The 9,598-nt window shown below is 51.6% G+C and overlaps 1 long non-coding RNA gene across 1 annotated transcript; it reads left to right on the top strand.

Annotated features, from left to right (window-relative positions):
• Positions 1-2,521: 2,521 nt before the first annotated feature.
• On the top strand, positions 2,522-4,817 carry LOC118174189. Its single transcript, XR_004754583.1, has 2 exons — positions 2,522-3,613; positions 4,550-4,817. It is a non-coding gene; the product is annotated as an uncharacterized LOC118174189 (long non-coding RNA).
• Positions 4,818-9,598: the final 4,781 nt, after the last annotated feature.

Raw genomic sequence — 9,598 nt, 5'->3', positions numbered from 1 at the left:
TCCATAATGTCTGTGTTTTGGATTGAAGGGGAAAAAACTCCAGCAGTATGACTTTTCCTGCCGAGCCACAAAGTGGCAGGTTGCTCATTAGCTTAGATCATTGCTGCTCAGAATGTAATCATCTTTAAAAATGATTAAAAATGTAAACCTCACCAATAAAAAATATGGATGCCAAAGCAGCAAAGGGCTTTGCACTTCCAGAGCCCTGGGGGTTTCACCATGATCTCTGTCCAACCTGCAGACCCCGGTAGCGTTAGGGGTAACAGCTTGCAGCCTCGGATCCTGAGACGTGACGGAGTGCCCAGACCTCGGCCAGCTCTTTCCATCTGCTCTGTTCTGAGCTCTCCAGAAACGCAGCCCCAAGGAGGGGCAGCAGCGTGCCCCTGGCTCTGTGGGGCCCCGTCCTCGCCCCCTCCTCCTGCTGCCTCCAGTGCTGTGGCTGCAGCACCCGCAGCCCCTGCAGGGAGTGAAACTGCCCTCAGGACAGCCGAGAAGTGAAACTGGGACAACGGGCAAGCAGGATAGCTCCTTCCTGGTAACAGCTGACAAGCACACCCTCCATTTAGATGCAGAAAAAGAAGCAGCATCCATGTCTATGATGGTTTTTCAGGGGGAAAAAAAAAAAAAAAAGCCAGGATTTTTGGACAAGAACGTGGCTGTGTGTCATGCTTATGGTTAAAGCCAGGCGTTGGACCCTTCCAGTCTGAGTTACTGTGTGATCCTGTGCTGCATCCTACACGTGCATCCTACCAAACCGGGCCGGATGGAGACAGGAGGTCGGATGGGACCCGGGACGGCCGCGAATCCACAGGAGCAGAGCAGAGGATGCAGCTCAGCTCCCTCCCAGGGCTCATTAGTGGAGCCCATTAAAGCTTATGCTACACAGCCAATGCATGAACCAAGAAGGGAAATGAGCATGAAATCTGATTGCAAGGTTCATCAGAGTTGATGGACCTGGGCAGCCGGAACAGCTGTACCTCGAAGGAAGCTGGGGCGCGAGTCGTCAGGCTCTTCCAAGCATTGTTAAATGATCATCTATAGCCAATGATTATTCATGAGCACAATGACAATTATCATTTAGAATCCTTAACAATTCAGCACAGCTCCTGTTTGATGTGGTGAGGCTCTAGCAGTGCATTTGCATTAGAGAAAGTATTACTACTTTTGATGGAGGAGAAGGATTACAGGAGAAATCTGCATAAATTTATTGGTAAATGTCATTTAGCATATGTCCAAATGTAATTTATCACTATTTTGTAGTGCAGACTGTCTGACTCACACAGGGCTTTTTTTTTTTTTCAATAAATAACCCCTGGGACAGAATTACCTCACTGGAAGGAAGGGGATATTAAATCAGTGCTGTAGGTGACCAGCGGCTGCCCGGGGCAGGCCCCGATGTGCTGCTGCCTGGCCGAGGGAGCAGAACACCCTTGGTGCCAGGGGCTCTCCTCCTGCCCCAGCCTTGGTGCTGGCAGCCCCCCAAGGCCACGGCCTCTGGGGACACGGGCACACACTGCGGGTTCCCCAGGGTCATCACCCAGGCCCAGCAGCGAGCTGCAGCCCCGTGTCCTCCCCCAGACTGCCACCTCCGCCTCGGCCCCAGAGTCCTGGCAGCCCCGGTCCGTCCCCTCGGGAAGGGTTTCCTCGCAAATCCAACAGTTTTCCTTTCCCATGGGCCCTTTTGAGACTTCTGTTTGGGTTAATTTCACAGCTGTTTGGGCTCATTCTGTCCTCGATTAACTCTCCGGAGGCATGTTCTTATCCACAGAGGCTTTTCCAGCTGCCTTGGCTCTGATGTTTGGTTTCCCCTGATCTGCTTGGTGTTCCCTGCAGGACACGAGGTGGTTTGACACGCTGGCTGTGACGGGGTGAGGCCTTTCTGAGGAGTGGGAGCAGCTTCTGGCGCAAGCTGGGAGCCGCTCCCACAAAGCATGCTTTCTGTAAGTGCACCAAGGGGCACGCAGTGCCCTGAGGCAGGAGGGCCCCTGCACTGAGAGCAGAACCTGCCCGTGGCTGCGTCCCACGGGACCTTGCAGCCTGTTCCCTGAGGAAGTCAAGCCTGAGAACCACAGATTTCCACCTGCTTGGAGATGCAGCCCAGGAAGGCTGAGGGTTGATGCAGACCCTGTGCTGGGGCAGGCGACGTCCCACGCTGTCAGACGTCCACACCTGCAGCGATCGCTGCATCTGACCACCGCCACCCTGCTTCCTCACCTCTCCCGAGCAGGCAAAGACAGGCTCCATCATGACTGCCTGATACGCCTTATCATCTTGTTAGCAATTAATATTAGCATGGTAGAAATCGCTAGTATGTGATACACAATTATTAGAGTTCAATTTAATTGCCGAGTAGCTCTTAAACTCCGCATACAAATGCGGCTCCCCCTCCCTGGATGACAGCGGTGCAGGGGGCTGAGGGCACGGGGCTGGCAGAGCAGTGGGGTTTTGCTGTCCCTGGGGTGGGAGCGTGGCCTGGGAAGGGGTGGCTCTGCAGAAGGCTTTGGGGTCATGGCAGGTGATCAGCAGCATCAGCACGGTGTGGCAGCTGATGGGATTCTGGAGTACCAGTACTTGGGAAATGCCTGAGTAGTATCCACAGAGAGGGTGTTATCTCCATGCAGCACCAGTGGGACCAGCGCACTGGCGTGTCCCGTGCTGGCGTCCGTGCTCTCAGTGAGATGTTAAGAAACTGGAGAGCTCTGGCAGGAGCTACAAGAGCTATTCAAGGTCTGAAAAGCTGGCATGGAGTGAGAGATTTAAGAGATCAGCCTATGCCTCTTGTCACAGAGGAGGTTAAAAGCTCACTTGACTGTGGTCTCCAAGTACCTCTGTGTGGAAATCTGTGAGAGTGGATGGCAGAAAAGGGGTTTACCTGAGATTGACTTAAGCTGGAAATAAAGCACACATTTTAACATAGGGTGAAATTAATCTGGGGAATGTTGACCCAAGGCTGCCCAGCAGGCTTTGAGATCGAGGTTACGAATAACACTTGCTTTTGGATTGCTGGTACCGAGGGCAGTGCAGCAATCACAAGTGAAGCTCGTGGGTCAGCATGGTCCCAGAGGCCTGGCAGAGGCAGGCCCTGCGATGGCTGGTTGTCCGCAGGGCTGTTGTCACCTTATCAGCGAGGGCAGGAGCCCAGAGCCCACCGAGACCCCTGCCCCAGGAGGAGCCAGCACCACGAGGCGATGTCCAGAGACCCAGCAGCGTGCCCAGGAAGGCTCCGGCCAGGAGCTCGCCTTGCGCAGTATTTCTTCCTTTTTCTGAAGTGTAAGCACGGAGGCAAAAGTACCTTCGTAGCAGGGGCTGGATGCGGACGTTAACTCTAAGGGATTAGCGGCTGCTGGTGACTCAGAACTGAGATGACTCAAAGCAAGGCAGCATCCGAGGGATAAAGCCAGCCACCACGGCCCCCATCGTCAGCCAATTCCACAGACTCAGCACCGTCTCCTGAGTGATTAGCGCAACTGCACGGGGAGTTTGCAGAGCAGCAGTGCTCCGTTTTGGCACTCCGTCTCCTGAAAGTTGGTGTCTGTATCCTGTGATAGCAGCCACACAGCCAGCCAGGCCCGGTCAGGGCTGGGAAAGGAGGGCTCTAGAGGCTGTAAAGAAGGTGCCTTTAATCCCCGTAATTAACTTTGATTTAAATTGTATTGTGAAGCTAAGAACTGGGAGGAAAGCTGGGGTTGCTTTGATGTGTGTGTGGGGATGCAGCTAAATTTGTCCAAGTTCAGGCACACCATGTGCCAGCAGGAGGCCCTGGGCTCCCTGTGCCCGGGAGAAGATCCATCCTCTGCAGAGACCATCCAGGCTGGCACAGTGCCACCAAGGTGTCCGAGTCTGTACCCACCACGGGTCTCTTGCAAGCAAGCAGGGAGAGCCCACGAGCTCCTGCAGCCGGGGCAGCACGAGAAGCTGAAAAGTCCTTGACTTAGTGTAAGCACTGCCCTGCAACAACGGAAACATCGGTGTGTTATCAGCATTATTCTCATCCTAAATCCAAAACACGGCACCATACTAGCTACTGTGAAGGAAATTAAAACTCCATCCAAGCCAAAACCAAGACATCCCCGAAGCAGGTGTGGATTTCCAGTGCCAGTGGCAGATGCAGGTGCTGGAGCTGCGAGGCTGGCTGAGCGCCGTGCAGTGGGCAGGCAGGGTCCTGCTGTCCTCTGCCCTTTTCCAAAATCCCACAGGGATGAAACGTTCCTTCAGTGAGAACTAAATCCTCCCGGGTTCCAAGTGAGCAAAAGCACACACTTTAGGAGCCCGCTTTGCAGGCTGAGGAGGATCCTGGAACCCTCTGAAGCTGCCTGGTTGTGTGCTTACAGCTGCACTTCTCTCAGCAGCTCCGCAGTCACAGACTTTCCTGCCCACTAGTGCACTTCAAGGCTTAATTAATGTTTGAGAAGCAATTTGCAGATGAAAATTGCAGACATACAACAATCCCAAAAGACAGGTTGGTCAGGAAGAGGCTTGACCCATAACGATGCTTTGCTAAATGTCTTCTGGTGACACGGACTCATTAGAAAACAAATTTCTCTTGCAGGGGTTCTTGAGCAGGACAGAACCCTGGCAAACCCAGCTGGATGGAGCTGCTGCTGCCCCGTTCCTGTGTGCCTCTGCAACAGGACAAAAGCCACATGAAATTTTCTTCCCCATTGCCCGGGTTGCCAGGTTTCCACAGAGGCATTGCACTTTTGGTCACAGGCAACTTTGCAAAGGAACTGTAGGGACAAGCAATTCCAAAACCTCTGAGCATTTTTGGTGATTTAGACCACTGTGAGAACAGCACTAAACCTGTGGGGGGAGTTAAATCCCTCATTAATCTCAGGAAATGTATGTGACATTGCCAAAAAAACTGTAGGTGGTCCTGTGAAATCAAACTGTTCCTCCGTATCTTAGGCTCTCTAGGTCCCTTTCCTTTGGCTGTTCATTATTTCTCCTTCCTTTCACTTCGTAAACTGCAGCACAGTCCCTCACAGATATCCGTATTATTTATTAGCAAAAAAAAAAACAATAAGTAACACCTCATTTGGGGCCCTGGGCCCATTCTTCCCGGCCGGTGCCACCCCAGCAGCCGTACATCAGCAGAGCAATGGAAGCAGGGTAATGTGCAGTGCTGCTGGATGGATGGTGCGGCCCTGACCATCGGAACGAGTCACACAAACCCTAATCTTTAAGGAATCGTCCCAGAACTGTAATGGATTTTTTCATGGAAAAGTAACTGGACAGTTTACAGGAGAGCATGCAGACACTAATGGGCAAGAAGGCCCCCAGGAGCTTTAATCAAGCCAACTTCCACCTCTGGGTTGTGAACAGAGATGAGCAGATAATGGCCGAGCTGGGAAAACCCCAGGGCAGCCACGGGATGCTGGAACTCTGGGCAGTAAAACGAACTTGCGGTATTTCTCCAGTTCTCAGGCAGGGGTACAAATGTCACCGCTAAGCTTCTCCCTAACTATTCCAGCAGAAGGGTCAGTGATTCAGTTAGGGATGTTGGCAGGGCACAAAATAAAAGAATTCTGCTTCTTCATCCCATAGTTACTCAGTATTGTTCTGGGAATAATTGGAGGATTCACAGCTCCCCAGCTGGACTATCAATCCAGCACATTTCACATGCATTCATCAGGCAGTGCCCAAATCACCATTTTTCAGTCCTGAACTCAGAACAATGGAACAGGATATTTATTAAAAACAAGAGGATGTATTCTGATTAGCTTTGGTCTGTTTCTGACAAGGCTCCTATTTACAGTGGCAAAGATAAGGAAAAGTCCGTATTTCTTTCTCAGCTGATACCATTGTCTTAGGAAAGAAAGCTGGAGGGGCGGAGAGCCGAGGATTGCTGACACCAGGCGTGCACCTCCCCTCCTTCATGCTGCACTGGCGTTTGGGATTCTCCATCTGGCCTTGCAAAGGCATTCTCATCTTGGGAAGCTTTCGGAATCATGAAACCAGAAATTTGAAAGCCTCAGTGAAAATTCCTGGAAAATATCCCAGGGATTAAAAAATGCCCATTGGGCACCCCAGCCTCTTTTCTAACCCAGAAATGTGCCCAAGTGAAGTGCAGGTGGGTGATCAGAGCTCTGCAGCACTCAGAGCAAGCAGGGTCTTTAGTCCCTTTGCACGCAGATTATCATTCCTCCTGTTTGTGTTGGCAGAATGTGGCTCAGCATTAACAGCCCCTTGCCTTATATTTGACAAAATCCCCTTCTTTTTCTCTCCTCAGAAAACAGTTTTATAAAGCCCTGTACAAAGACAGGGAGCTCCAGCTCTGTCAGCTTTCACACTTAGCAGCTGGAAAGGTGTGCTGCACAGACAGCTGCGGACTGCCACCGCTTAAGGAATATCCTGCCTGCACAAGGCTGGCTTTGATCCAGGATGATCGGAGTTTTAAGCTTGTGGCTAAGAGGGAAAATCAATAGAATTGTACAGAAATCAGATCCCACAGGTGCAATATGGAACCGGAACCAGCAAAGGGTCGATACGGCTCAAGTGAGGACCTCCCCGCAGAAAACCGCAGTGCCATTTCCACCTGTGAGCTTTGGTTTCAGGAGGAAATAGCAAGAAAACCTTCTGGAGACTTTGAAGTATCCTCAGAGCTGGAAGAATACGATCAAGATCACCCGTGGTTCATCCACTGCCTTGGGTTTTAATGCAGCGTACAGAGGGTTATACTAAATGATGGCACTTTTCTCCTTACCCTCAAATTTTGAGAGCATTTGAGTGAAGAGAGCAACTGTGGATGTGGCACACTTGGGAAGTATGCTGGTTTCTGGCACTAACCATGAGTGGTTTGTGGATATAAAGGTTAAGATGTGAGCTTGGTGAATGTGATGCGCTGCCACCTCTAATGTGGTTCCCGGCCGGGTACAGATGTGGGCGTGCTGGTTCAACACCTGCTTTCTCCCTTTGGTCAGCAAGGTGGAAGAGCAGACATCTGCAGGATGCTGCTCGTGGATGGCCAGATGCCTTCATTTACCACCCCATGGGTTCCAACTTTTGATCACTGTGCTCAAAATGTATTAAGTTACCAAGGGTAACAAGTTGGTGTAATGTAGCTGTGAGTCACGGTTTGGTATATGTGTGGTGTACACACACGAGCTGTGTACAGAGCAGAAGGGAGCAGGAGAAGAAAAGAACCAGAGGTTGGTTTGTTGGTTTTTGTTCATGCTTTTTTTATTATTATTATTTTTTCTTAGTGTACTAATGGTATTGTCATCCTTAATTAAAGCTTAGTTTTAACCAGTGCCTGCTCACAGCATGTTACCTCAGAAGCTGCACTGATGACACCGAGCTGTGGAACTGTGACATTACAGAGCCATGTGGATATTCCAGCAAAACTGGCCCGTGTGGGCCGTCAGCTCTGCAGGTGCTGGTTTGGGCTCTCAGATTGCTGGAGAGCCCCAAATGCTCATGGCAACGCAAGTTCCACTTTTCTTGTGTAGAGCTCACAGCTAAAGTTAAATAAATAATTAAATGTTAAAAAAAAAAAAAAAAAAAAAAAAAAAAAGGAGGGGGAGTAGGGGGAGTCTTTGCTCCCAACAAAACAAGCTGAAGAAAGAAATGCAAACACAGACCATCCCACTCTGCCAACCTGCTTATTTACATGTCTTTTTCCAACAGACTTACTACCATGGCTCTGAAGTTATTAGAAATAGTTTGCCCTTTCTGGTTTCAAGAGCTTTTTTGCTTGTTTGCTTTTACACAGTTCAGCTGTACAGCAGGTACTTCCCAGACACTCGGGAACAGTTTTGTCACAGGCAGCGCTCAGTCCAAACGCTCGGGTGTCTCGGAATGAAGCAGCGCAGACAGCTCGGCAAAAGTGTGCTCGGTGCAGCATGGCAGAAATGTGCAGAGAAATAAGCTGCTTCCAAATCAATGAAGTAGTAACTGAGAGGAAGTTTCCTACACGGCTCCTGGTAATCTGTGATGGAAAAACTATGAAACCACATTTTAACCCAAATACCTTCTTTATTGCTCTTTCTTAAACTAATCTGTGAGTCTGACCTCAAACAGTGACAGCAAACCTTGGGTAACTCATGCTTTAGGTTGTTTTGCGTAACGTGGAGGACAATTCCCTGCTGAATGTATCTGAAAGCAAAAGGGTTAAAAATTGCAGACGTAACTTAGAGCTACAGAAATAGTCGTGATGCCAGCAGGTGTACAGAGAACACCAAGCCACAATGCTGCTTTCATATTTGCCTAGGCTTTCAGAACCTAAACCAGCTCTCTCTGAAAGCCACACGAGTGTTTTCTCATCTTCCTATGAGGTTCCTTCGTACCTTTTAAAGTTATAAATGAATAATTCTTCATCTGCTGCAACAACAAACTGATATGGCATGAACATTTCTGTTGAGCGTGGTTAAACATCATTTAATAGGCATGTCAGGTCTGGTACTTATGTGGAAGCTAGTTTAAAAAACCAGCAGTACGGATGTGCTGACATTCGTTCATGGAATTATTAAAACCTAAAACAATCGAGTGGAGACAAACTGCTTTATGCACGGCCTGTGTAGGCGGCAGGCCCCACATACTTCACAGCCCAGTCCCCTCGCACACACAGGTCCCTTTTCCCTGGCGTGCACAAAACCCCCAGATGTAACCCGTAGGGTTCAGATACCAGAAGATTCCTAGCCTAGCAATTCAGACGAGAAACATTTGTTTGTTTGTTTGCCTTTCCCAAGCCTGTTAGCCTTCCCTATTTTTACTTCAGAAATGTACCTGTTTTTTGGCTGGCTTGTTTCAGCCGGCACCGCACCGCCTGATACTGCAGCTAAAGGTTTTATCTGCAGAGCTGGGTGCGGAGGGCTGGGAACAAGCACCGGCACCGCGAAGGGCTGCGCTGTCCGGTGATGCCTGGGTTGGCTACTGAGCGGCACAGAACTGCACACGGGCGTTTAAGCGTGACGTTAATAAAAATACGACATCCAGGGCACGGTGATTAATATCAGTTGTGTGGTTTAATTTGATTTATGGGTAGGGAAAGGAAAAAGGCGGGCGGGTGGCACGAGGGGCACGGCGCTGTGGGGGCTGGACTGAGGTGGCACGGGGGGGAGCACGGGAGGTAGCTCCGTGAGCTGACTCGGGAGGTGACACCGGGGGAGGACTCCGTGAGGTGACACTGTGAGGGGACACTGTGAGGGGACACCATCAGGGGACACCATCAGGGGACACCATCAGGGGACACCATCAGGGGACACTGCAGCTGCCGCCATCCCCCCCTCCCCCCGGCCGCCAACGGCCGCTCCGCTGGGGGGCGCGCGCAGCCCGCCGGGGAGGGCGTGGCGGCACCGCCCACGTGACGCGGGCCGCGCGGCCGCTTTGTCATAGTGCGCTGCGTCACGTGAGGTGGGCGCGGCGTGCCGTTGCGCACGCGCAGTTCGGCGCTCGCAGCGGCCCGTGCGGTTGGCGGCCGGGAAACCCCTCGGAGGAGCGCCGAGGCGGGGGCGCCGCAGCCGCCATAGCGACCGGGCCGAGCCGGGCCAGGCAGGGCCGGGGGGCGCCGCCGCGCGGGGCTGGGAGCGGAGCGCAGCGGGACCGGGTCGAGCCGAGTGGCCGGGAGCGGCCGGGGACGCGCCGCCGCCGCCGCGGCCCA

This window comes from Oxyura jamaicensis, chromosome 14, assembly GCF_011077185.1.
Source record: "Oxyura jamaicensis isolate SHBP4307 breed ruddy duck chromosome 14, BPBGC_Ojam_1.0, whole genome shotgun sequence".
Lineage (NCBI taxonomy): Eukaryota > Metazoa > Chordata > Aves > Anseriformes > Anatidae > Oxyura > Oxyura jamaicensis.
The sequence above is the reverse complement of the archived record's forward strand: the minus strand, read 5'-3'. Positions and strand labels throughout refer to the sequence as shown.